The sequence below is a fragment of the Orycteropus afer genome, unplaced genomic scaffold, assembly GCF_000298275.1.
Source record: "Orycteropus afer afer isolate SDZICR_OR568_19922 unplaced genomic scaffold, OryAfe1.0 scaffold00272, whole genome shotgun sequence".
NCBI classification, from domain to species: domain Eukaryota; kingdom Metazoa; phylum Chordata; class Mammalia; order Tubulidentata; family Orycteropodidae; genus Orycteropus; species Orycteropus afer.
Window position 1 is genome coordinate 977,277 of NW_006921859.1, and position 22,243 is coordinate 999,519.

Consider the following 22,243-nt stretch of genomic DNA (forward strand, 5'->3'; position numbering starts at 1 on the left):
GATATTGAGCTTCTCCATTGCCTCTTGCCACAGATGTATTCAATCTGATTCCTGTATACTCCATCTAGTGAAATCCACGTGTGTAGCCACAATGAAAAAAGGTATTTGCAATGAATAAGTCATTGGTCTTGCAAAATTCTATCATGCAATCTCCAGTGTTATTTCTGTCACCAAGGCCAAATTTTCTAACTACTGGTGATTCTTCTTTGTTTCCAAAGTTCACATTCTAGTCACCAGTGGTAGTTAACACATCTTGATTGCATGTTTGGTCAATTTCAGACTGCAGAAGTTGATAAAAATCTTCAATTTCCTCATCTTTGGCTTTGGTGGTAGGTGCATAAATTTGAATAATCATAGTAGTAACTAGTCGTCCCAGAAGGCATATGGATATTATCCTATCATTGGCAGCATTGTACTTCAGGACATATCTTGCAACATCCTTTGTGATGATAATGCCATGCCATTTCTTTTCAATTTGTCATTCCCAGCATAGTAGATCATATGGTTGTCTGATTCAAAATGGCCATAACTAGTCCATTTCAGCTCAGTAATGGCTCTGATATCAATCTTTATGCATTACATTTCATTTTGACAACTTCTAATTTTCCCAGATTCATATTTTGTACATTCCATGTTCCAATTATTAATGGATGTTTGCAGCTGTTTCTCCTCAATTTCAGTCATGCCACATTAGCAAATGGAGGTCCCAATAGCTTTACTTTATCCATATCATTAATGTTGGTTCTACTCTGATTATGCAGCTCTTTCCCACTCGTATTTTGAGTGTCTTCCCACTGAAGGAGTTGGTCTTCCTGCACTGTATCAAACAATGTTTCAGGAGTATTCATAAAGTTGCCCAGTAATGTATCAGAGAGTGTTTCTCTGCTATATGTATATTTTCCCTGGTCAATTCTTTGAAAAGTGAATGACCTCTTCCTCCTTCCTAGTCTGTCTCAGTATGTATGCTGTGTTGAAACCTGTGCACCATGTGCAATCCTGCTGGCATTAGAGACACCAGTGACACAGCCTCAAGCCTCACACACAAGCCACCACAGTATGACAAACTGACAGACAAGTTTGTCTCCCTTAGCTGTAGGAAACCTCTCCACCCTCCCTTTACCTGGATCCCGCAGCTCTGTCATCCCTAGATTTTCCCCCGCTTCCTCCCTCTTGAGTGTGGGGCCTGTCTCCGTCCCCTTACCTGGATCCGTTGGCTCTGTATCATCTCTGGCTCTTGCCCCACTTCCCACATCTAGGTGTGGTGCTCATCTGCCTCCCCTTACTTGGGTCCCTTGGCTCTGTGTTTTGGAAACTAGAAATCTGAAATCAAGGTATCAGCAGTGTCAGTTCCTTCTGGAAGCTCTGAGGGAGAATCTGTTCCATGTCTCTCTCTCTTAGCTTCTGGTGGTTGCTGGTAATCCTTAGCATTCCTTGGCTTGTAGCAGTATCACTCCAATTACTGCCATTGGATTCAAGGCTCCCTAATCCAGTACAGTATCATCTTAACTTTAATTACATCTGCAAACACTATTTCCAAATATGGCCACATTCTGATGTTCTGAGTGGACATGAATTTTAGGGGATGCTTTTCAAACCAATACAATCCCTTCAGGAGTTTTAGGTCTACATTGTGACCTAAATCCTCAGTGGGTTCATTAACTTTGTTTTGTGGTCCTTAATTCTAGTGATAGCCTGGAAAGTGACCACTCAGGGTCTACATACTTTTCTAAAGGTGGTTTAAAAGAATAAGCTTGTGATCAGGCAGACTGCAGTCTGAATCCTGGCTCTGCCACTCTTAACCTGAATAACCTTCCACAGATGACTTCACTTCTCTGATCCTGAGAGCCTTTTATTAGGAAAATAAGAATAGTCCCTGCCTTAGTGTGTAGGCCTCAGTTTCCTCATGTGTAGTATGAGGCTAATACTAGCAGTACCACTGTCCTAGGGCCCTTATAAGGTTTAAATGAGTTAATGCCTGTGAAGCACTTAGGATGGTGATACAGCAGGATAAATAGTGAGTATGCATGGTGAGCAATCTAAGATATAAATTATCTAGGCTTGGCATCAGGAAGAGAGTAGCCAGTGTCCTCATTAGAATACTCTAGTTGTGAGAACTTGCAAGTGGGCAATGCCAGCCTGAAGATGGGCTAATTTGGCACCCCCTACACTCTCAACAGCCAGAATGCTCCTTAGAAGCAAGAATGGCCAGACTTCATCTCTCCTACTTTGGTCATGTTGTCAGTTCCTGGAGAAGATATCATGCTTGGAAAAGTGGAGAGTCAGTGAAAAAGGAAAACCCTCAACAATGGGCTCAGCCATAGTAATGATAGCGAGGACGGCATAGGACAGGCAATGTTTCATTCTTTTGTGTATGGGATCACTATGAGTTGGAATTGACTTGCTGGCACCCAACAAACAACAACTCTCTCAATGCTTATCTTCAGAGACAAGAAGATGAAAGCCAGACTCACTTCCTGGAGAGGCTTAGGTTGCCAATATGTGTACAGTGGAGAAGCCTGGCCCAGCAATTGGCGAACTCAAGGCCACTGGGGAAAACCATCAGTGTCTCCAGCAAAGTAAGATTGGAGAAGGCAGAGATTGGGAGACTCTCCCTACAGCCCATGTCGTGTAACTCACAAAAGAGAATATCCTGGGTAGTAGTGGGGTAACAGAGAGAAGCTTACTATCTTAGTTTCTTAGTGTTTCTGTAACAGAAATCTCACAAGTGGGTAGCTTTACACAACAGAAATTTATTTTTCACATTTGAGGAGGTTAGAATTCTGAATTCAGAGTGTGGCTTTAAGGGCTGGGGGGGGGGTCCTTCCTTGTCTATTTCAGTTACCAGTAGCTAGCAATCCTTTGTCCCTTGGCCATCTTCCCCCCATTTGTGCTTACTTGTCTCTATGTCTATGTTGCTTTTTGTAATTCAGAAGTGACTAGGTTTAGGAGACACTCTATTCTGATATGGCTTCATTGGTATAACAAAGAAAACCCTATTCCCAAATGAAATTACCTCCACAGGTATAGGAGTTAGGAGTCCAACAAATATTTTGTAAGGGACATAATTCAATCCATAATGCTTATTAATTTCAGATTCATTCATTCCACAAATATTTATTGAGTACCTACTATTACCAGACTCTGTTCTACATACTTAGGATATAAAAGTGAACAAAACAGATAAAGATCCCTGTCCTTGAAGAACTTATATTTTAGCTGAATCCTAGAATACAAGCCCTATCTGACTCTTGTCCAAAGACTGTTTTTTTCTCTGCCTTCCGTCTAAGATCTCTCTCCAGGTTGACCAAGGCTTTAAGTCCAAGATCCTCACTCAGAATCTAGAGGAGGATCAGTTTCTTCTCCTCTTAGCTCTGATAAGTTGCCATTTTTGACATTTGCCCTTTTATGTGCAGATAGTAGGATGCTACTCTGGCCCTTGGGGACTTTTGTCACTGAGGTTTAATCTTATTGCAATGGAGGATCATGGAGATGTTATTCTCTTCTTATGGGGGTCAGCAAACTACAGCCCATGGACCAAATAGGCTTGCCACCTGTTTCTGTAAATAAAGTTTTATTGGAATGCAGTCATACCCATTCATTTACATGTTGTCTGTGGTTGCTTTTGTACAACAGCAGAGTTGAGTAGTGACAGAGACAAACCCATAAAGCCAAAGATATTTACTGTCTGGCCTTTTAAAGAAAAAGTTTGCCAACCCTATGGCTCTACACATTGCATATTGAGATGCACTGAGTTAGTCCTCAGATGGAAATTAAAGCACCTAATTTCTAGTGCTCTCTGGGATATGGACCTTCTCTATACTCCTACCAGACTATACATACATAGATAGCATGTATCCCATCTTATTATCATTGTCTGATCATTTTTCTGTCTTCACTAGTAGACTAAGGGTAACTGCAGGGCAAAAGTTATATTTATCACCATTGAGAGAAAGTGGTGTGTAGTGGTTAAATATACAGGTTTTGGAGCCAGATTGCTGGGCCCCAGATATAACTCTGCCCTTACTAGTGATGTGACCTTGTGTGAGTTATTTTACTTCCCTATGCCTTAGTTTCTTTGTGCAAGTTGTGGTTAGTTTTAAGTGTGTACTTAGCTGGCTCTGATCCAGTGGTTTGGGCAAACATTAAATCCACTTGCTGTTAGGAAGTAGACGCATGTGATTAAGTCAGATGGCCTTAGCTAAAGCTGATTACCTTCCATAATGTGTGTGGGTCTTATCTAATCAGTTGAAGGCCTTCAAAGCAAAAAGGAAAATTTCCCTGGGGTGTGTTCTACCTCCAGACTATAAACAGACATTTTGTCAGAACACTCTTATTCTTCATTTTTCCTGTTGCTTGATTTTGAGACACAGAGCTGCAGGAGTCTCTAGCCTGTCATTTGACCTATAGATTTTGTACTCACCTGCCCCTAAAATCATGTGAGCCAGTTCCTTTAATTAAATATTTCTTTCTTTCTCTTCCTACTTCTATTTTTCTAGCTGACTCTAAGAAAAAACATAACAAGAGAAAAATAATAGTATGACACAGGGTTGTGAAGATTAAAGGATTAAATGAGTGACAGGCAAGTAATAAACATTCAATATGAATTAACTATTTCTACTACTGTTCCTCTTGCTGTTCTGGTTGTCATTTTACCCCAGTGCCTAGCCCCATGCCAGGCACACATAGTAGGCATTTAATAAATATATACTGAATAAATGAATGAATGAATGATTTCAGCTGGCTACATGCTAATGCATTTCATTTCCATGGCATTGGCAAACTTCCCTCAGAAATTGAACACTGAACTCTGCTTCCATTGTGTGACTTGAATTCCTGGGGGAAGATAAGTGATTGGGAGCAGATTCTCAGTGTCCTCTGAAAAATAACCTGCTGAGTGTGAAAGACCACATTGACCTCTATTTTCAGGGCCAGGTCAAGAGAAGAGCAGACCTTTAAAAACTATGGTGATTGTGATTTAGGGAAGAAGACTTTTAGAGCCAAGTAAGTATTATCCAGTAAAAACAAATGTTTCTCATTTATATTTAAGGAGAAAGCAGAGGGCAGAGTTTTGCCCTAGCTTGAAAGTGTTCTCTTGTTCTTGAACAAGATATTGAACTTTCAAAATGATGTCCATTTTCACCCTGGATCAACAGCTGGAGGAGGGAAAGGAGAGAATTTCTACATTGAGTCCTTGGCTTCTACTTCTGTCACTTCCCCTTCTCCAAGTGATTGGGATGCAGATTTCTGATGCTCCCTCCCAGGGTGCTTAACCACCAGGGACATCATCCCTTAGAAATGACAGGGAATGCTGGAGTCATCACCATTTCCAGACAAAAACATCAGCTGCAGAGGGGTAATAAAAATGTCTTACAGTGAGGTGCCTGTGCACAGGAGTCCTTGCTCCTCATTGTCATGCATGGCAAGCTTGGACACTTCTTGTGCTTCCTAACCTGAGATACTAGTGGCCCTGTTGTCGCAAGGACTCTGAGCTGAGGTTTCCTTGCTGTGGCCCCTACCTGACATTTAGGGAGTAGGATCAGGTGTCAATAAATGTTGATGTGAATTGAATTTAGCAAAGCTATGTGGCCCAGATGAGAGCTCTGGTAGCATAGTGGCTAAGGCACTTGACTGAAAGGTTCAAACCCACTAGCTGCTCTGTGGAAGAAAGGTGTGGCTGTCTGCTTTCATAATTTACAGTCTTAGAAACCCTAAGGGGTAGTTCTACTCAGTCCATAATGTAGCATAGTGCCAAAGGCATTTGACTGCTAACCAGAAGGCTAGTGGTTCAAACCCACCAGCCACTCCTCAGAAGGAAGGTTGGGCAATCTACTTCGTAGTGATACTGCCTCAGAAACCCAAGGAAGGGTTGCTATGAGTCGGACCTGACTCAATGGCACATAACAACAACAACAACATGAATCAGTCAACTCAACAACAATGAGTATGCAGGCCAGAGAAGGGAGGATATTTGTTGGAAAACTGGGCTGATTGAGAGGCCAGGACAAGAAGACAGGGATTGCAGAGTAGTTACCATTTCATAAGAGTCTCCATGTGAATGATATGCCCACAAGGTGTCCTACCTCTCATGTTCATTTTATAGATGAAGAAATTGAGGCCTCAAAGAAGTTAAGAAACTCGCTCAAGATCAAACAGCTGAGTACATGTTGGAGACCAATGTGTGCATGTTGTTTCCATTTCCCTCATTTACTCTGCTAATTATAATACTTAAACCATAGACTAAGAGTTAAAATCAAGGCAACCTAACTTGAGAAGGAAGAATCCCTGCAGGTAGAAGGTCTTATTGTAAATGGGAGCAGCTGTGAGTAGATAGACTTTACCTCAATGTAACTCACTGCAAGAACTTTCTGACAACGAAAGTAGGGCCAAATGGAGTCAATGGACGCTATCAGGTACACTTTGAAAAATGTAAAAATGTGTTCCAGGGAATCCAAGACTCATCAGATGCCTTATGAAAAATATATGGAGCATGGGGAATTCTGATATCAAATAGTTTGAGAAGCTGCACACCATATCCCCTCTTGAAGACTCACAATCTTCATTAGTCAGTTAAATACTCAGAGAAGTCCTGCAATAGAAATAGTTGTTTGATTTTTTGGAATCCAGTGTTTCCCATATATATTTGACTGTTGTTCTTGTTAGGTGCCATCTAGTTAATTTTGACTCACAGCGACCCTATATGACAAAGTAGAACCACCCTATAGGGTTTCCTAGGCTGTAATCTTTACAGGAATAGATCATTATATTTAAGGGAATATTTTCTCCCATGGAATCTCTGGGAGTTTGAACCACTGACCTTTCATTTAATAGCTGAGCATTTAACCATTATGCCACCAGGGCTCTTTGTATATTTCACTACTGAATATCTTTTGGAAGGAACATTTTTTAACATCCCATGAAACTAATATTCTCCTGAACATGTGAGAAACACTGTGATAGAAGATTGACCTGGAATATAGCTTCTGTATTTCTTTTCACTCTGTGGTTGAGTGAGTTTTCTGTAGAGCTCAGTGACAGAAAAATCCCACTTAGCCTGTTTATAATGATTTCCTAAACTGGGCAAACAACCTCATCCTAATGGCAGAGGTGATAGACTCACAGAAGAAGATACTGGAGAAAGCATCAAGTGTTCTGCCCCACGTGGACTCTGCTTCACCTCCCAGCAAGGCGGTGCTGATAACAATGTTTTCTTTGGGTATTTGAATTTTTCATCCCACAATTATGTCTTAAGCCATAGATAAAATTCACATCCACGTTTCACTCAAGACAAACTTAACATAATAATAATACAAGAAGATTAATTCATTGGTGGAAAAATAGAAGAAAACAAATAGCTTAAAAAGACATCAACACTCAAGAATTGTAGAAGGAATTTATTTTGTACCTCTCTCCACCCTCAACACTGACAGGTGAATGTATATGTCATGCCTTTTAGCATATATATGTCTGTGCACATGTCACAACACACTCCCACTGACATTCCACCCATTGGTCCTTCGTGACTGATGGAGGTCCACATTAAAGACCCTATCCTCTCCAAGTCCACCTTGAGGGGTCTTGTAAAAAAAAAAAAAAAAAAAAAAAGAGCCTGGTGATTTGCATCCACTGGAAACCAACAGAACACAGTTCTAGTCTGACAGACATGTGGTGCCATCAATTGGAATTGACTTGGCAGCAACTGGTAGGTGCTGCTGTTATTGTTGTTAGTTGCTGTTGAGTCTGTTCCAACTCATAGCAACCCTATGTATAACAGAAGGAAACATTGCCAGGGCCTGCACCATCCTTACAATTGTTGCTATGTTTGAGCCCATTGTTGCAGCAAATGTGTCAATCCATCTTCTGAGGGACTTCCTCTTTTTTGCTGACCCTCTATTCTACCAAGCATGATGTCCTTCTCCAGGGACTGGTTCCTTTTGATATTATGTCCAAAGTACATGTGACAAAATTGCTCCATCCTTGTTTCTAAGGAGCATTCTGGCTGTACTCCTTCCAAGGCAGATTTGTTCATCCTTCTGGCAGTCCATGGTATATTCGATATTCTTTGCCAGCGTCATAATTCAAATGGATCAATTCTGCTTCAATCTTCCTTATTCATTGTCCAGTTTTTGCATCCATATGAGATGACTGAAAATATGATGGGTTGGGTCAGGCATACCTTAATCTTCAAAGTGACATCATTGTTTTTTGTCACTATATGTGTAGGCTTTGCCTGATGGAATACACAGGAATCAAATTGACTGCATCTGTGGAAAGAGACAATGGAGAAGCTCAATATCATTAGTCAGAACAAGGCCAGGAGCCAACTGCAGAACAGACCATCAATTTCTCATATACAAGTTCATGTTGAAGTTGAAGAAAATTAAAATAAGTCCATGAGAGCCAAAGTACAACCTTGAGTATATCACACCTGAATTTAGAATAGATTTGAGACATTAAACTAGCAGGTAGAACCTCTATATCCAGACTACCATATGGGACTCACTGCAGTCGTTTCTCTCTGATGTCTTCCTCAACCACTCAGGCATCACTGATTTTTATCTTCTACTATCATCTTTGAGAGTATATTAGTTAGCTGTTACCACAATCATTTTGCATAACAAATCACCCAAAAAACTCAATGATAAATAACAACTTATTTTTTCCTCTCATGTTTACAGGTCAGCTAGGGTTGGACTGATCTAAGTGGGCATTGGTCTAGGCCATGAGTTTGAGTCAGGCCAGCTTGATGTATCTTTCATTTCTCTGGTACCAGGACACTACATTGGCCTTGTTCTTCAGAACAGGATGCCTCTTAAGACATAGGCTTTGACTCTTACACTGTTACTTCCGTCCATGTTCCACTGACCAGGAGTACCTGGTTAATGCTCTTGATGGCTAACCAAAAAGTTTGAGTCAATTGAGAGGCACCTTAGAGGCCTGACAATCTATTTTCAAAAAATGAACTGCTGAAAATTCTATGAAGCACTGTTCTATTCTGACACACACAGGGTCACCATGAGTTGAATCAACTCCATGGCAACTGGATTTTGGTTCCACTGGCTAAGTGTTTCCAAACCAAGCCCAACACCAGTGGAGGGCGAGAGTCAGTATTCAATGAACAATAATCTGACCTACCAAAGAGGATTTATAGCCATGTCCTTGATTTATGCACTTGACTGGTTACCTTCTTACTTATTGAAATAGTGTCTGTCTGTCTGCCTTTGAATGGAACTGAGCCTTGAAGAAGAAAAGGAGTTCCCTCAGACACCTCTGTGATGCCTTATATTCACCACAGCAATACTCAAGGAAGAAATGCAATAAAATGTAAAGTGCACGGGCAGCCTGGTTAGACAAAGTCATGCATCCTGGCTCTGCTGTTTGCAAGAAAGGTGACCCTAGCAAGCCCTTTATCACCTCTTAATGTTGGAGTTTGTGAGAGTTGCAATTAATCACACTCCTTTCCCCAAAAGTTCTAAATCAATTCAGAATTATACATATAAATTTGAAGTGGGTGAAAACATCAGCTTTGTGACTGGTAAAAGCAAATTTGAGAAAATGGTCTTCCAAGTCTTGTGGCCTCTGGGGACAACTTGAGGGTAGTTCTGAGTCTTCATAGCAAACTTCTAGCCAGATGCATAGAGAACCATGACCAGGAGAAAGGCCAGACTTTTGAGGGACTTTATGCAGTAGAGAAATGTAGAAGAATGGATGTTGGACTCTTGCTATTCAACAATCATGCCACCTATATGAAGGAGGGGGAAGAAGCTCTGGTGGTGCAGTGCCTAAGGTTGGTTGGTTCAAATCCACCAGCTGTTCCATGGGTGGAAGATGGGGCAATATGCTTTCATAAAGATATACCACCTTGGACATCCAATGGGGATTGCTATGAATTGGAATCAACTCGATGAGAGTGAGTTTGGAATTTTGATATGAAGGAGGGGATAAGGGGTAGAAAGAAGAATGAAATTATTTCCTCTCCTCCTCACCATGTCTAAGAGGGAAGTTATTTCTGTTGCATGGGCCAGCAGGAGGTGGCAGAAAGGAAGGACGACTCCCATGATCTGTAAAATGGAACCCAACTCGAGAGCAGGAACAACCATTGAGTCAGAGGGCACAGGCCTCTGTATGTCTTGCTACATATGAGCCATCAGGCCATTTCTAGCATGGCTAGAATAGCTATCTCTCACTGCCAAGTCCAAATGAGGAATATCCTAATTCCACTTCCCTTCATCCCTAATCTGAACCCCAGTATGCACCCATTCCCAACTGAAGAAAGCCACATATATTTGGGCAAGTTCACTTAATACATTCTTACCACGTCCTGGAGCCCATACAGGTCAGCAGGCTTGAATTCATTTTGCAGAATGTGATCACCTCTTACCATGTTCCCCTCTCATTTTCATTGCCAGTTTGGTCTACAGACAGTCAGAAGTTGGAAAGCATGCTGGCCAATCAGAGATGAAAGAGTACCTGGGTAGGCTGAGAATAAACTTTCAGAACTTATGACAAGCTGCAGACATGGCTGGCTGGGTGCTTACATTCACTCCTCAAGGGCAAGACACTGAGTAAGATGGAGCTGGAGGGGAACCAATAGAGAAAGGAGCTTGAATTCACTGAGGCCCACAGTGCCATTATTTACCATGTTGCATATGATCTTCTCAACCTTATCCTCTAGGCCCTCTGGTTTAGTGATTAAGAATACAGACTCTGGAGCAATTTTCTGGACTTTTCCACACACCAGGTACATGATGTTGGGAAATCTCTGGGCTTTAGTTTCATCATCTGTAGAATGGTGATAAAGGAGAATATTAACAATATCAACCACATAATGTTGTTGTGAGGGTACGTACACAGCACACACAGAGACACAGACTGACTCACAGAGACAGACAGAGATGCAGACACAAATACACAGACGCATGTGGTGAGCAGCCTCTGACATGGATCCCAATGACTCCCACCTTCTGGTATTCGTGCCCTTTCGTAATCCTCTTCCCTTATGTGTGACCTGGACCTAGAGACTTGCTTATAATGAAGACGATATGGCAAAATGATAGCATGTCACTTCTGAGATTTAGTAACAGGAGACTCTGACCTCCATCTTGCTTGCTTTTGCTGACTCTCTGGCTCACTCTGATGGAAGCCGGCGAACATTTTGTGAGCTGCCCTATGGAGAAGCACTCCTGGGAATAGGCAGCTAGGAGCTGAGGCCCTCAGTCCAACATTCCTGAGGAACTGAATCCTGACAAGAGCCATGAGAGAAAGCTTGAGAGTGCATCCTTCCCAGCTGAGCCTGCAGATGAAACTGAAGACCAGCTCACACCTTAATTGCAGCCATATGAGACCCAGAAACAGAGGACCCAGTTAAGCATTACCCAGATTCCTGACCAACAAAAGTTTTAAGATAATAAATATTCGTTTCACCCACTAAGTTTTAGGGTAATTTGTTACATAGCAATAGATAAGTAATACAATATATGCAAAATTCTTAGAACAGTACCTGAAAAAAAAAAAAAAAAAACCAGAAAAACCCAAACCCACTACCATCAAGTCAATTCCAACTCATAGTGACCCCCATTGGGTTTCCGAGATGGTAAATCTTTACTAAAGTAGATTGCCCAGTCTTCCTTTGTGGAGTGGCTGGTGGATTTGAACTGCCAGCCTTTGGTTAGCAGTCAAATGCCCTAGGCACTGCGCCACCAGAGCACCTTAGAACAGTACCTAGTGCATAGTAAAGCCTCAATAGATATTAATCATCATTATTATTAATACCCTTATTTCACACATGAAAAAAGTGAAGCATAAAGAGAGATGACTTGCCCAGAGTCCCTATCAGGAACAGTTGAGGGGAGATGAGGCAGGTTTCAATGGGAAATGGATTGAAGAATGACCCCCAGTGCTGCAGAGGGTCAGGTCCTGGACTGAGGAGAGCCACGGTGGCTCTTCAAGGGACTCTACATGGAGGAGAAGGGCTAGCTCCTGTACCCAGACTTAGCTGGGAGCTGGGTCTATCCAGAACATGAGAAACACATGGCTGCATCTGTACCAAAGGTTTGGAAGGCACTGTAGACTGCAGAATGGAGCCCTGGCCTCTTCTTGTCTTCTTTCATTCCAGGATCTTATGAACCAGGATCCTGAGATAAACCTCACCCAGAGAAGCCCCATCTGGACAAAGACTATTTTCACTGACATTTATTCCTGGTACTGACAGTAATGATGAATCACCTTAACTGATAGAAGAAAGTGGCCATCACCACTCAAGACAACATGTTTTCTGAGCACAGTGAACACCCCTCAGGTTGTATGAGCAACAGAGAGAGGGAGTCCACAGGGAGGCAAAGAGAGCAGCTGAGATCTGACAGGTGGATCTGAGGAAAGCGCTAGGAGGGAAGCAGAATCAGGATGTGCCACACAGACATTCAAAGAACCACACAGATACACAGGGGCACACGGACACCTGTTTTAATACAAATATTCTCCCACACACAACAGCCCCACTAACAGATACACTTACAGAAAGATACACACCATTGGGCATTCAGAGAAAAATACAAAGGTGCTCACATAAATGTCCAGATGTTAGGGAGGAACATTTATTGCCCATAACTCATGCATCTATGGAAAGAAAGGTATTTCTTTGCATTATCCATGAGAGACGAGTATGGAAGGAACTCTTCTCATTTCTCTCCATCCTCTCACTCATTTCTCTCCAGAGCAGGAGAAATGATTTATCTGACCAATGATTTCAGATAAAACACTGAGCACACTCAGTTTAGCCCCTCCTAGCATTTCCCTCACTTCTGCTCAGCCTGTCTGCAGAGGGGGTACAACATTCTTGCAGTTCTCTGGTACTGGATAACCTCACAGGTTGGCTTTGCCCCTCTGGGGAGTTGTCCGCCTGGTGGGTAATTTTGTCTAATTCATTGAGGAAGGAGTCACAGACTTTTGAACTTGGCTACAGATCTCCACCTGACTTTATCCAGTAATAGAGTTGACACTGTGATCTCTACCTTCTGTCTCACGGGTCCTAGTTTTCAGTTGGTTTCACTAGTCGGGATTCCCCCAGCTTCAACACTGGACACACCCAGTGATAGAAAAAATGGTGATGCAGACAGATATTCAAAGACAGGACAAGGATGTAGATAAGATGGTACATTTGCTGTTCTGAGTGGAAGTGAAATGGTTAGAACAGTGGTTCTTGTCCCTGGTTGGGCAATAGAATCACTGGGGAAATTTCCCAAAAATGTACTAAAACCCAGGTCCAATACCAGACAAATTGAATCAGAATCTAGGGTTAAGGCCTGAATAATGGTACTTTTTAATGTTCTCCAGATGATTCTAACAGGGGCTGGCTTAGAATGAGGCAGGTTTAAGAGTGAACACCCATGCACTTTCCCCAGCACCCCAGTATTCAAAGACTCCATGAGGACCTCTAGTGGCCCCCATGTCATAATCCATCTGTCATACACTTCTCTTGACATCACTTGTTCTCAGGTACGGCTCCAAATTTCTCTCCCCCAGACATCTAGGGATTCTGGTAGCAGCTGAGAGTGGTTTACTAAGCAAGAGATTACAATTGCCTGTGGCTGCTCCTATTGCAACTGTTCTGATGGCCAATGAAGACTTTCTTGCCACTCTTCAAACACAGGTCTCCTCATCCCTCCCTCAGGTACCAAACACACATGGATGCTCAAGACAACTTGGCCCCGCAGAATTTTACCTCCCATGTTCAGCCCTTCTTCATGCTGCACTTCTGCCCAGACAGCCCTCAGTGTACAGCATGCCGAGCAGAGAGCAAGCCAGTCACAGTGCTTTACCAAATGCTGCTCTCCTCACAGTCAAAGGTACACTCTTTGCAATGGAAGGAGGCCAAAGTTCTCCATTAGCAACAGGGAGGGCAAGGCCAGGCTGGTAGCTGCAGAATGGGAGCTTTGTTGGCACCGGAAGGAACTCTCATGGCATGGTGGGTCAAGGCATTTGGCTGCTAATCAAAAGTTTGGCAATTCAAACCCACCAGCCTCTCCAGGAGACAAAGACGAGGCAGTCTGCTCCCACACAGATTGAAAGTCTTGGAAACCCTATGGGTGCAGTTCTACTTTGCCCAATAGGAACACTATGGGTCGGAGTAGATTTGATGGCAGTGGGTGGTTTGGCGTTGGGCCTAGAGCTGCCCAGATTCTTTCTTTCTTTATGCATCTGAGACAACCATTGTTGTTGTTGTTGTTGTTGTTATGTGCCGTCGAGTCGGCCCCGACTCATAGCGACCCCTCCTTGGGTTTCCGAGGCAGTATCACTACGGAAGTAGATTGCCCAACCTTCCTTCCGAGGAGTGGCTGGTGGGTTTGAACCGCCAGCCTTCTGGTTAGCAGGCAAGTGTCTTAGCCACTATGCTACCAGAGCTCCATTAGACATTCCAACAAGGAATCTACCCTTCCTCATTTGCTGCTTGGTCTAGGTCCAGGATTCTGAACTTTATGTGTATCAGAATCATCACAAAATCTTGTTAAAACAGTTTTCTGGGCCCCACCTGCAGAGTTTCTGAGTCAGTAGGTCTGGGGTTGTCCCAAGAATGTGCATTTCTGACAGGTTGCTGGGTGATGGTGATGCTGTTGGTCCAGTGACCACACTTGTAGAATTGCTGCTCTATGCTGCTCTCCACTCTTAAGCCTACTTCGTGTTTCCTTTCTCTTGTCATCTGAGGATCTAGGGTACAGAAGGGAGACACTTAAGCATACTTCAGCTACAATGATGACCATGATAAAATGCCCTCCGCTGGGCTGAGTGCTTTATGTGCATCATCTTATCAAATCTTCCCAACTGCTCTGTAAGGCAAGTACTATTATTTCCCCTATTTTATAGATGGGAAAAATTGAGATTGAATAACTGACCCAAAGTAACTTAGCACCAAGTTAATAAGTAGTTAAGCTATAACTGGCACCCAAATCAGTTAAATTATTCATTCATTTATACATTACAAATATATTTAACAAAAATGTATTAAACATCTTCTATATTACTGAGTTCCTGGGTGGCACAAATGGTTGATGCTCAGCTGTTTGTGAAAGGCTGGTGGTTGGAGTCCACCCAGAGTCTCCTTGGAGGAAAGGCCTGTCAATGTACTTCCAAAAAATCAGCCGCTGAAATCTCTGTGGAGCACAGTTCTACTCTGATGCACATGGGAGCACTGTGAGTCAAAATCAACTCGAGAGCATGTTTGTGTTTCCTTTTTTTTTTCCTTTTGTTTTTTTGGTATATTAATGGCACTGTTCTGAATCCTCAGGATACAACAAGGAACAAGGGAGAGTAGAGGCCTGCTCTCATGGTGTTTAAATTCAAGAAAGGGAGAGAGACAATCAACTAGTAAATTTAAAAATGCCCATGATTTTCAGTCTATGGTTCCTTTCTGGACCACAGTGGGAGAGGAGTCAGTGTCCTCAGGGTCTTGGAGGAGTCTCCAGAGAGCAGAACAGGCATCCTGGTCCTCAGTAACTCCTCACTGAGGAGAGTATGAGGCAACTGCAGGGCAGAGCCTGGTGGCAAACCCAGCCTGGAAGTTCATGGTTATCACTACTCTTTCCAGTTTGACTCCACCTCCAGAGAGCTTTGCAGTTCCCTCCAGACAAAGGAATAATTTGCCCTTTAGTAAATTGCATCCTTAGTCATGGTGGTTATGGTTTGGTCTAGGCAAAGATCAGCTGATACTCACTGTGTAAAGTATCAGATTATTATTATTGAGCGGTTTCACTGAACTCATTCAGCAGGTGAGGGAGCCTAACATACAGCTTATTTTAGTAAGCAACCACCAGCCTGATCTTTATACACTCGCTATTGAAAACCCATGCAGAGAACATGCCATCCTGTTTCTCATTGGCTACACACACCATCATCACAGTCACCATTTACCTTTCTCCATCTGTTATCAATACATGTCCTCGAGCTTACAGAGCAATGTCAATTTCACTCAGTGTCAAGAGTCTGCCGCATGGGGCTCCATGAAGGAACTGAATTGGCCTTTTAAAATCTTAATTTTAAGCACAGTGCCTGATATTTGTTTGTTTTTGTTAGCTGCTATCAAGTCAGTCTTCCATTCATGGTGACTTCATGAGCAACAAGATTGGACTGTTGGGTCCACAGGGTTCTCATTGTCTGATTTTCAGAAGTAGATCACCAGGCCTTTCTTCCTAGCCTGTCTTAGTCTGCAAGCCCTGCTGAAACCAGTTCAGCATCATAGCAACATGCCAGCCTCCACTAACAGATGAGTGGAGGTTATGTATGAGGTACATTGGCTGGGTATCGAACCCAGGGTCTCCTGCGTGGAATGCAAGAATTCCACCACTGAAATGCCACTGCTCTTGCCTGACACTTAGATTTCAGTAAATGTTGGATGGAAAGTAAATGAATAAAATGCTCCCTGTCCTTCTGCTGGGCCCTGCTGGCTCCAGGCCTGCTCAGCTGCAGACGCTAACAACCTTCAATTTTCAGGTTCAGGCTCATGACTCAGCTGACTGCTGTGAGGAGCCCAGGTACACCAGCAGTGGGATCTGGTGTTAGCTTTGAAAATTTCGGTGTAGTAACTATATATTTGGAGAGGGTGGAGTCGTGGGTCTTGGGCTTTGTCTGAGCCCTGAGCTACTACCTTATTCACTGTACCTCTTTCACCAGCTAATCCATCTCTGTAAGGTTTCATGTCTGCCTCAGTTTCCCAATTGCTCACCAGTTCCCTGCATGGACTGGAGCTTGCCTTGAATTTCTATCTGTTTTTCTGGAACCCTAGTGCCCTGTCTAAGGTGCTCTGGTGGTACAGTGGTTAAGGCATTTGGCTGCTGACCAAAAGATTGGTGCCTTTTGGCTGCTCTGCAGAAGGCAGATGAGACAGTCTGCTTCTGTAAAGATTTACAGAATTGGAAACCCACTGGGGGTCACTATGAGTTGGAATCTACTCGATGGTGGTGACTTTGGCAGTTTTTTGTTTGTTTGTTTGTTTGTTTCACTGTCCTGCCTGGCTCTTTCCAGACCCTCCTTCAGGGCCTGAATTCTGCCTCATATAAGTCCAGCTTCCAGGTAGCTGGACACTCTGAAATTGCAGTCCTCTGAGGCTCCTGCCACTTTCCTTTCCATGCTACATTGGATCAATATATATTAACACCTCCAGCCCAATCAAGGAGCTCTGGTAGCATAGTGCCTAAGGCACTTGACTGCTAACCAGAAGGCTGGCGGTTCAAACCCACCAGCCACTCCTTGGAAGGAAGGATGGGCAATCTACTTCCGTAGTGATACTGCCTCAGAAACCCAAGGAGGGGTCGCTGTGAGTCAGCTCCAACTTCATGGCACATAACCACAACAACTACAACCAGCCCAATCAATCCACTATATCCCTTCGGACACTGGAACCAATGGTCAGCCTTTGTTAGCCAGGTTTGGGCCTCTGAGCTATTTTCCAGTGTGCTCCACCTTCTCCCATTTCTGTAGTGGTCAACTGAGGTATCAGTCTGCCTGGGGATGAATCCTCAATGCCAAAACCAAACTCACTGCTATCAAGTCGATTACGACTCATAGCGACCCTCATTGGGTTTCAAAGGCTGTAAATCTTTATGGAAGTAGATTGCCTCATCTTTCTTCTGGAGAGCAGCTCGTAGGTTTGAACCACCAACCTTTTGGTTAGCAGTCAAATGCCTTAACCACTACACCACCAGAGCTCCTTGGGTATGAATTTGCCACAGGTTGAAACATCTCCATAGCTCATCTTCCGTCTTTTTTATGAGTCTCCTTCTGGGCTTGAGAGGATATAATATTTGTGTCCTCTCTTGCTGCTCACTCTATACCAAGCCCTTTGCCTACTACCCTGGCCCTCTATTAATCTGACACTGTAAAGAGCCTCCTCCATCCCCTCCTCTCTCCTCCTCATGACAGCCTCCAACCAGACCCCTGTGGCCTCCTGTGTTCAATAAGCCATTTCAAACAAAAATTCAGTCTTCCCAGCATCTAATATATTCTTACTAATCTGCTCACGGGTGCATTTGGCAATCCCAGAGAGAAAACTTGGCTTAAATATTTTAAGAATCAGCTTAATGTGTTAGTTAATTGCCCAACACCTGATGTCAGACAGCTAGGGTTCAAATCTTCACCCTACCACTTTCAAAATACGTATCTTAAGGCAAGTTAATGAATCTCTCTGGAGACTGATTTCTCCATCAATAAAATGGGGATAATAATGGTACCTTTTTTTTAGCACTTTTTTGGGAATAATAATGAGTCAATATATATAAAATGCTTCAAAGACCTAGTGCATAGTAAGTACTCCATAAATGTTAGCTCTTATATTATGCATATTATTATAGCAACAACAACAACAAAAGAAGTTGTTTATTTACTTATTTATTCAAATTATAGTTATCAAGAACCAACTTTATACCAGACCCTTGAAGTAGTAAAAGAGGAATGAAGTGTGCTCTGAAAATCCCAGTATAGGTGCTCAGGTAGGCCCAGGCACAAACCATTCAAATGGGTGAGTGTGAGTGTGTGTCAGTAAAGTGAATATGGGGCAGAAGGCCTGAGGATGGCAAAAGCCTTCCTAAGGTTACACACAGAGATGCTGTATTAGGTCAGGAAGTCTCAGGTATACCCTGTTCTTGAGGAAGTCTTGGATGATGCAAAAATAGTTAATTCATTTGCCTACTGACTGAAAGGTTGGAGGTCTAACCACTCAGATGTGCTTCGCAAGCAAGGTCTGGTGATGTACTTCCAAAAAATCAGCCATTGAGGATCCTATAGAGCACAGTCCTACTCTGTCACATATGAGATCACCATGCGTCAGAGTCAATTTGAGGACAACCAAGTTGTAGAGGCAGTCTTGAAACTAGAGAGTCCCCTGGATCTTATGACAGATCAGGCAGGCAGGACAGAGAAAGTCCTCTTAACTGGGATCATATGAAACACTATTTCCCCAGGGCTCCAGGGCTTGCTGCCTCCACAACAAGACATCTGGACTGGCAAGGAGCCTGCAAGGATAACCTCACTAAGATGTTGGTGCCATGGTTGGGAGTGTGTAGACTGGAATCCCTTGTGTCAGTGAACATCTGGTGTTTGGGTTTGTGCTATCCCTGGTTAGGTCTCCTTGCTTCTCCAAGAATTGGTTTTCTTCTGAGGAACATAAACACATCCTCCTTCCAGCTCTGCAATTTCCACCCTCACCCTTCCAAGCCCAAAGCTAAAAGTGCATCATTTCATCTGCTCCTCATCCTCTTTGTTCAAGCTTCAGCAGATTTTATTTCCTTCAGAATCTGGTGCCATAGTGCCTACGGCATTTGACTGCTAACTGGAAGGCTGGAGGTTCAAACCCACCAGCCACTCCTCAGAAAGAAGATTGGGCAATCTACTTCTGTAGTGGCACCTCCTTGGAAACCCAAGGAGGGGTCGTTATGAGTTGGATCCAACTAGATGACAGTGGGCTTGGTTTGGTTTTCAGTTTCAGAATTTGGTGGAACAACTATGATGGCTGCTTCCTCCTTGCACTGTTGATGGTTTAACTCAGATCCCTTCTCAGAGTTTGCCCTTCCCTGTCTTCTTTTACTGCCTTCTTTAGACTGCTCCCTTTTGTTCCACCTTCACACAACCCCAGCCCCTTGATTCCTTTAACAGACTGATTCATCTTCAGAGCATTCCCCAGGGAGGCTTGGGGAGTTAACTCTACCTTGGACTTGATTCCAGTCACCCAGAAAAGTAGTATTAATACCAACACTAATTAATTATTTTATTGCTTCCTCCATTTATACAGAGGTTATATGATTTTTTTTTTGTTTGTTTGTTGTTAGTTGCTGTCAAGTTGGTGCTGACTCATGGTCACCCCACACACAACAGAAGGAAATATTACCTGGTGCTGTGTCATCTTCACAATTGTTGCTCAATGGATAACATCAATGCTCAAGTTAATTGTTGCAGCCATGGTGTATTTTGAGTGCCTTCCAACCTAGGGGACACATTGTCCAGCATCATGTCAAACAATACATATTCCATTGTGCTCCATAGGGTTTTCATTGGCTAATTTTCAGAAGTAGATCACTGGTCCTTTCTTCCCAGTCTGTCTCAGTCTGCAATCTTTGCTGAAATTTGTCCACCATGGTGACCCTGCTGGCATTTGAAATATGATGCTTCCAGCTTCATAGCAACACACAAGCCACCACATACGACAAACTGACAGATGGGTAGTGGATGGGATACTAGACTGTCCAAATAAACTCATCAGACAGAAAACAAACATCTCAACAGAGAGCTCACAAACACTCAAGGACTTCATTATCCTGAGATGTCCCTATGAGATACCAGACATCTGGTAGAAAACAGTAAAATCTTGAAACAGTTCCAATGTCAGCAAATGAAGCCTGCAGTTATGGGTAGCTGACCCTTTCTAGATATTCACTAGTGAAAAACAAGAGGATAATAGAGTAGTAGTTTAATAGAAAGAGATTGAAAGGGTTTTCTTTGTATGGGGCTACTTGAATCTGTCTTAAAGCTGAGGAAGAGGATCCAGAGGAGAGGGGGATGTTGAAGAGACATGAGTCCCAGGGGCAGAATATTATCAGTGGATGAGCTTCCTCAGGATGGCAATGGGATCCAGGTGCACATGCTAGAGACTGGCCTCAGAAAGGGGAAGGGAAGGCAAGCCACCACTTTAACACGCCAACCAGTAAGCCAGGTGCTGTTTTGTCTACTCCAACCCATGACAACTCCATGTGTGCCAAAATATAATTGTGCTCCATAGTGTTTTCAATAGCTGACTTTTTGAAAATAGATTTCCAGACCTTTCTTCTGAGGGGTCTGTTGTTATTGTTGTTGTTATTTGTCATCAAGTCAGCCCTGACTCATAGTGACCCCTCCTTGGGTTTCTGAGCGGTATCACTATGGAAGTAGATTGCCCAACCTCCTTCCTAGGAGTGGCTGGTGGGTTTGAACCACTAACCTTCTGGTTAATAGCCAAGTGCCTTAGGCACTATGCTGCCAGAGCTCCTGAGGGGTCTGTAAGTGGACTCAAGTCTACATTCTTTCAGTTAGAAGTAGAGTATTTGTAAAAGTCAAGGACTCCTTTCTAACAAGAGCCCCGATTTATGGAGGATTCACTATGCACCAGTTATCATGCTGAGAACTTCACATGGACTGTGTCTTTTAACACCCAGGCAGGCACTGTCATGTCCTCATTCTCCAGATGAAGAAACCAAAGTGAGGTTAAGTGACCAAGGTCTCAGAGCTAAAAAATTACACAGTTAGCACTTCACAGCTCATGTTCCTAACACTACTTTACATTTGTTTGTATGTTGTGCTTCTTGTATAAAAATAATAACCATCGCTTATATTGTTTTGTACACACCCCTGTGTTAGACACTGTGTTTTAAGTGTGCAAACTCATTTGATCATCAGCAGCTATATGTAGCAGAAGATACTGCAGTTATCCTCATTTTGCACAGATAGTGAATTGCCTAGGGTTGCACAGCTAATAAGAGGTAGATTTCGCTCTTGAACTCTCTGACGGACAAACTTCAGAGTCCAACACTTAATCCTTGCTTTACTGCCTTTTTCCATGAAAGAGGGGAGTGTGACATAAAGATGGCAGCAGAGGCAGTGATTGCAGAGTTAGAGAGCTCCCTGAGAGTAGCCTTGATGTTTCTGTGAAGCTGGAGGTGAGGAAATCTGTGGGAGATGAGGGTGAGGTTAGGGAGAAGACAGAGGGAGGGGTGGAGGTAACAAGACTTCAGAAGAGTAGAAGACATGAAGCACCCACCCTGGGAAATATGAGTGGGCTAAGGGGCAAGGCAAAGTGTTGATAGTGAGGCTGAGGCCTGGTGAAGTTGCCCTGCCTATCACAGTTTGAAGTTTCCTTCAAAGTCCTCAGTGGAGAGCTTGGCAGAGATGATGTCCCAGGGCCTGAGCTGGATGCCCAAAGCTGGAGCCCACGTGGTCCCAAGTCTCAGACACTGAAAGTTAGTGCCAAACTAAACTCAATGCCATGAAGTCGGATCCAACTCATGGTGACCCCTCCTTGGGTTTCCGAGGCAGTATCACTATGGAAGTAGATTGCCCAACCTTCCTTCTGAGAAGTGACTGGTGGGTTTGAACCATCAGACTTCTGGTTAGCAGTCAAATGCCTTAGGCACTATGCCACCAGAGCTCCCATGCCACCAGAGCTCCTGGAAGTTAGTGAGCTGCATGGAAATCCTAACTTAGCTTCCAGAGGATTTGATTGGCAAAAAGGGTC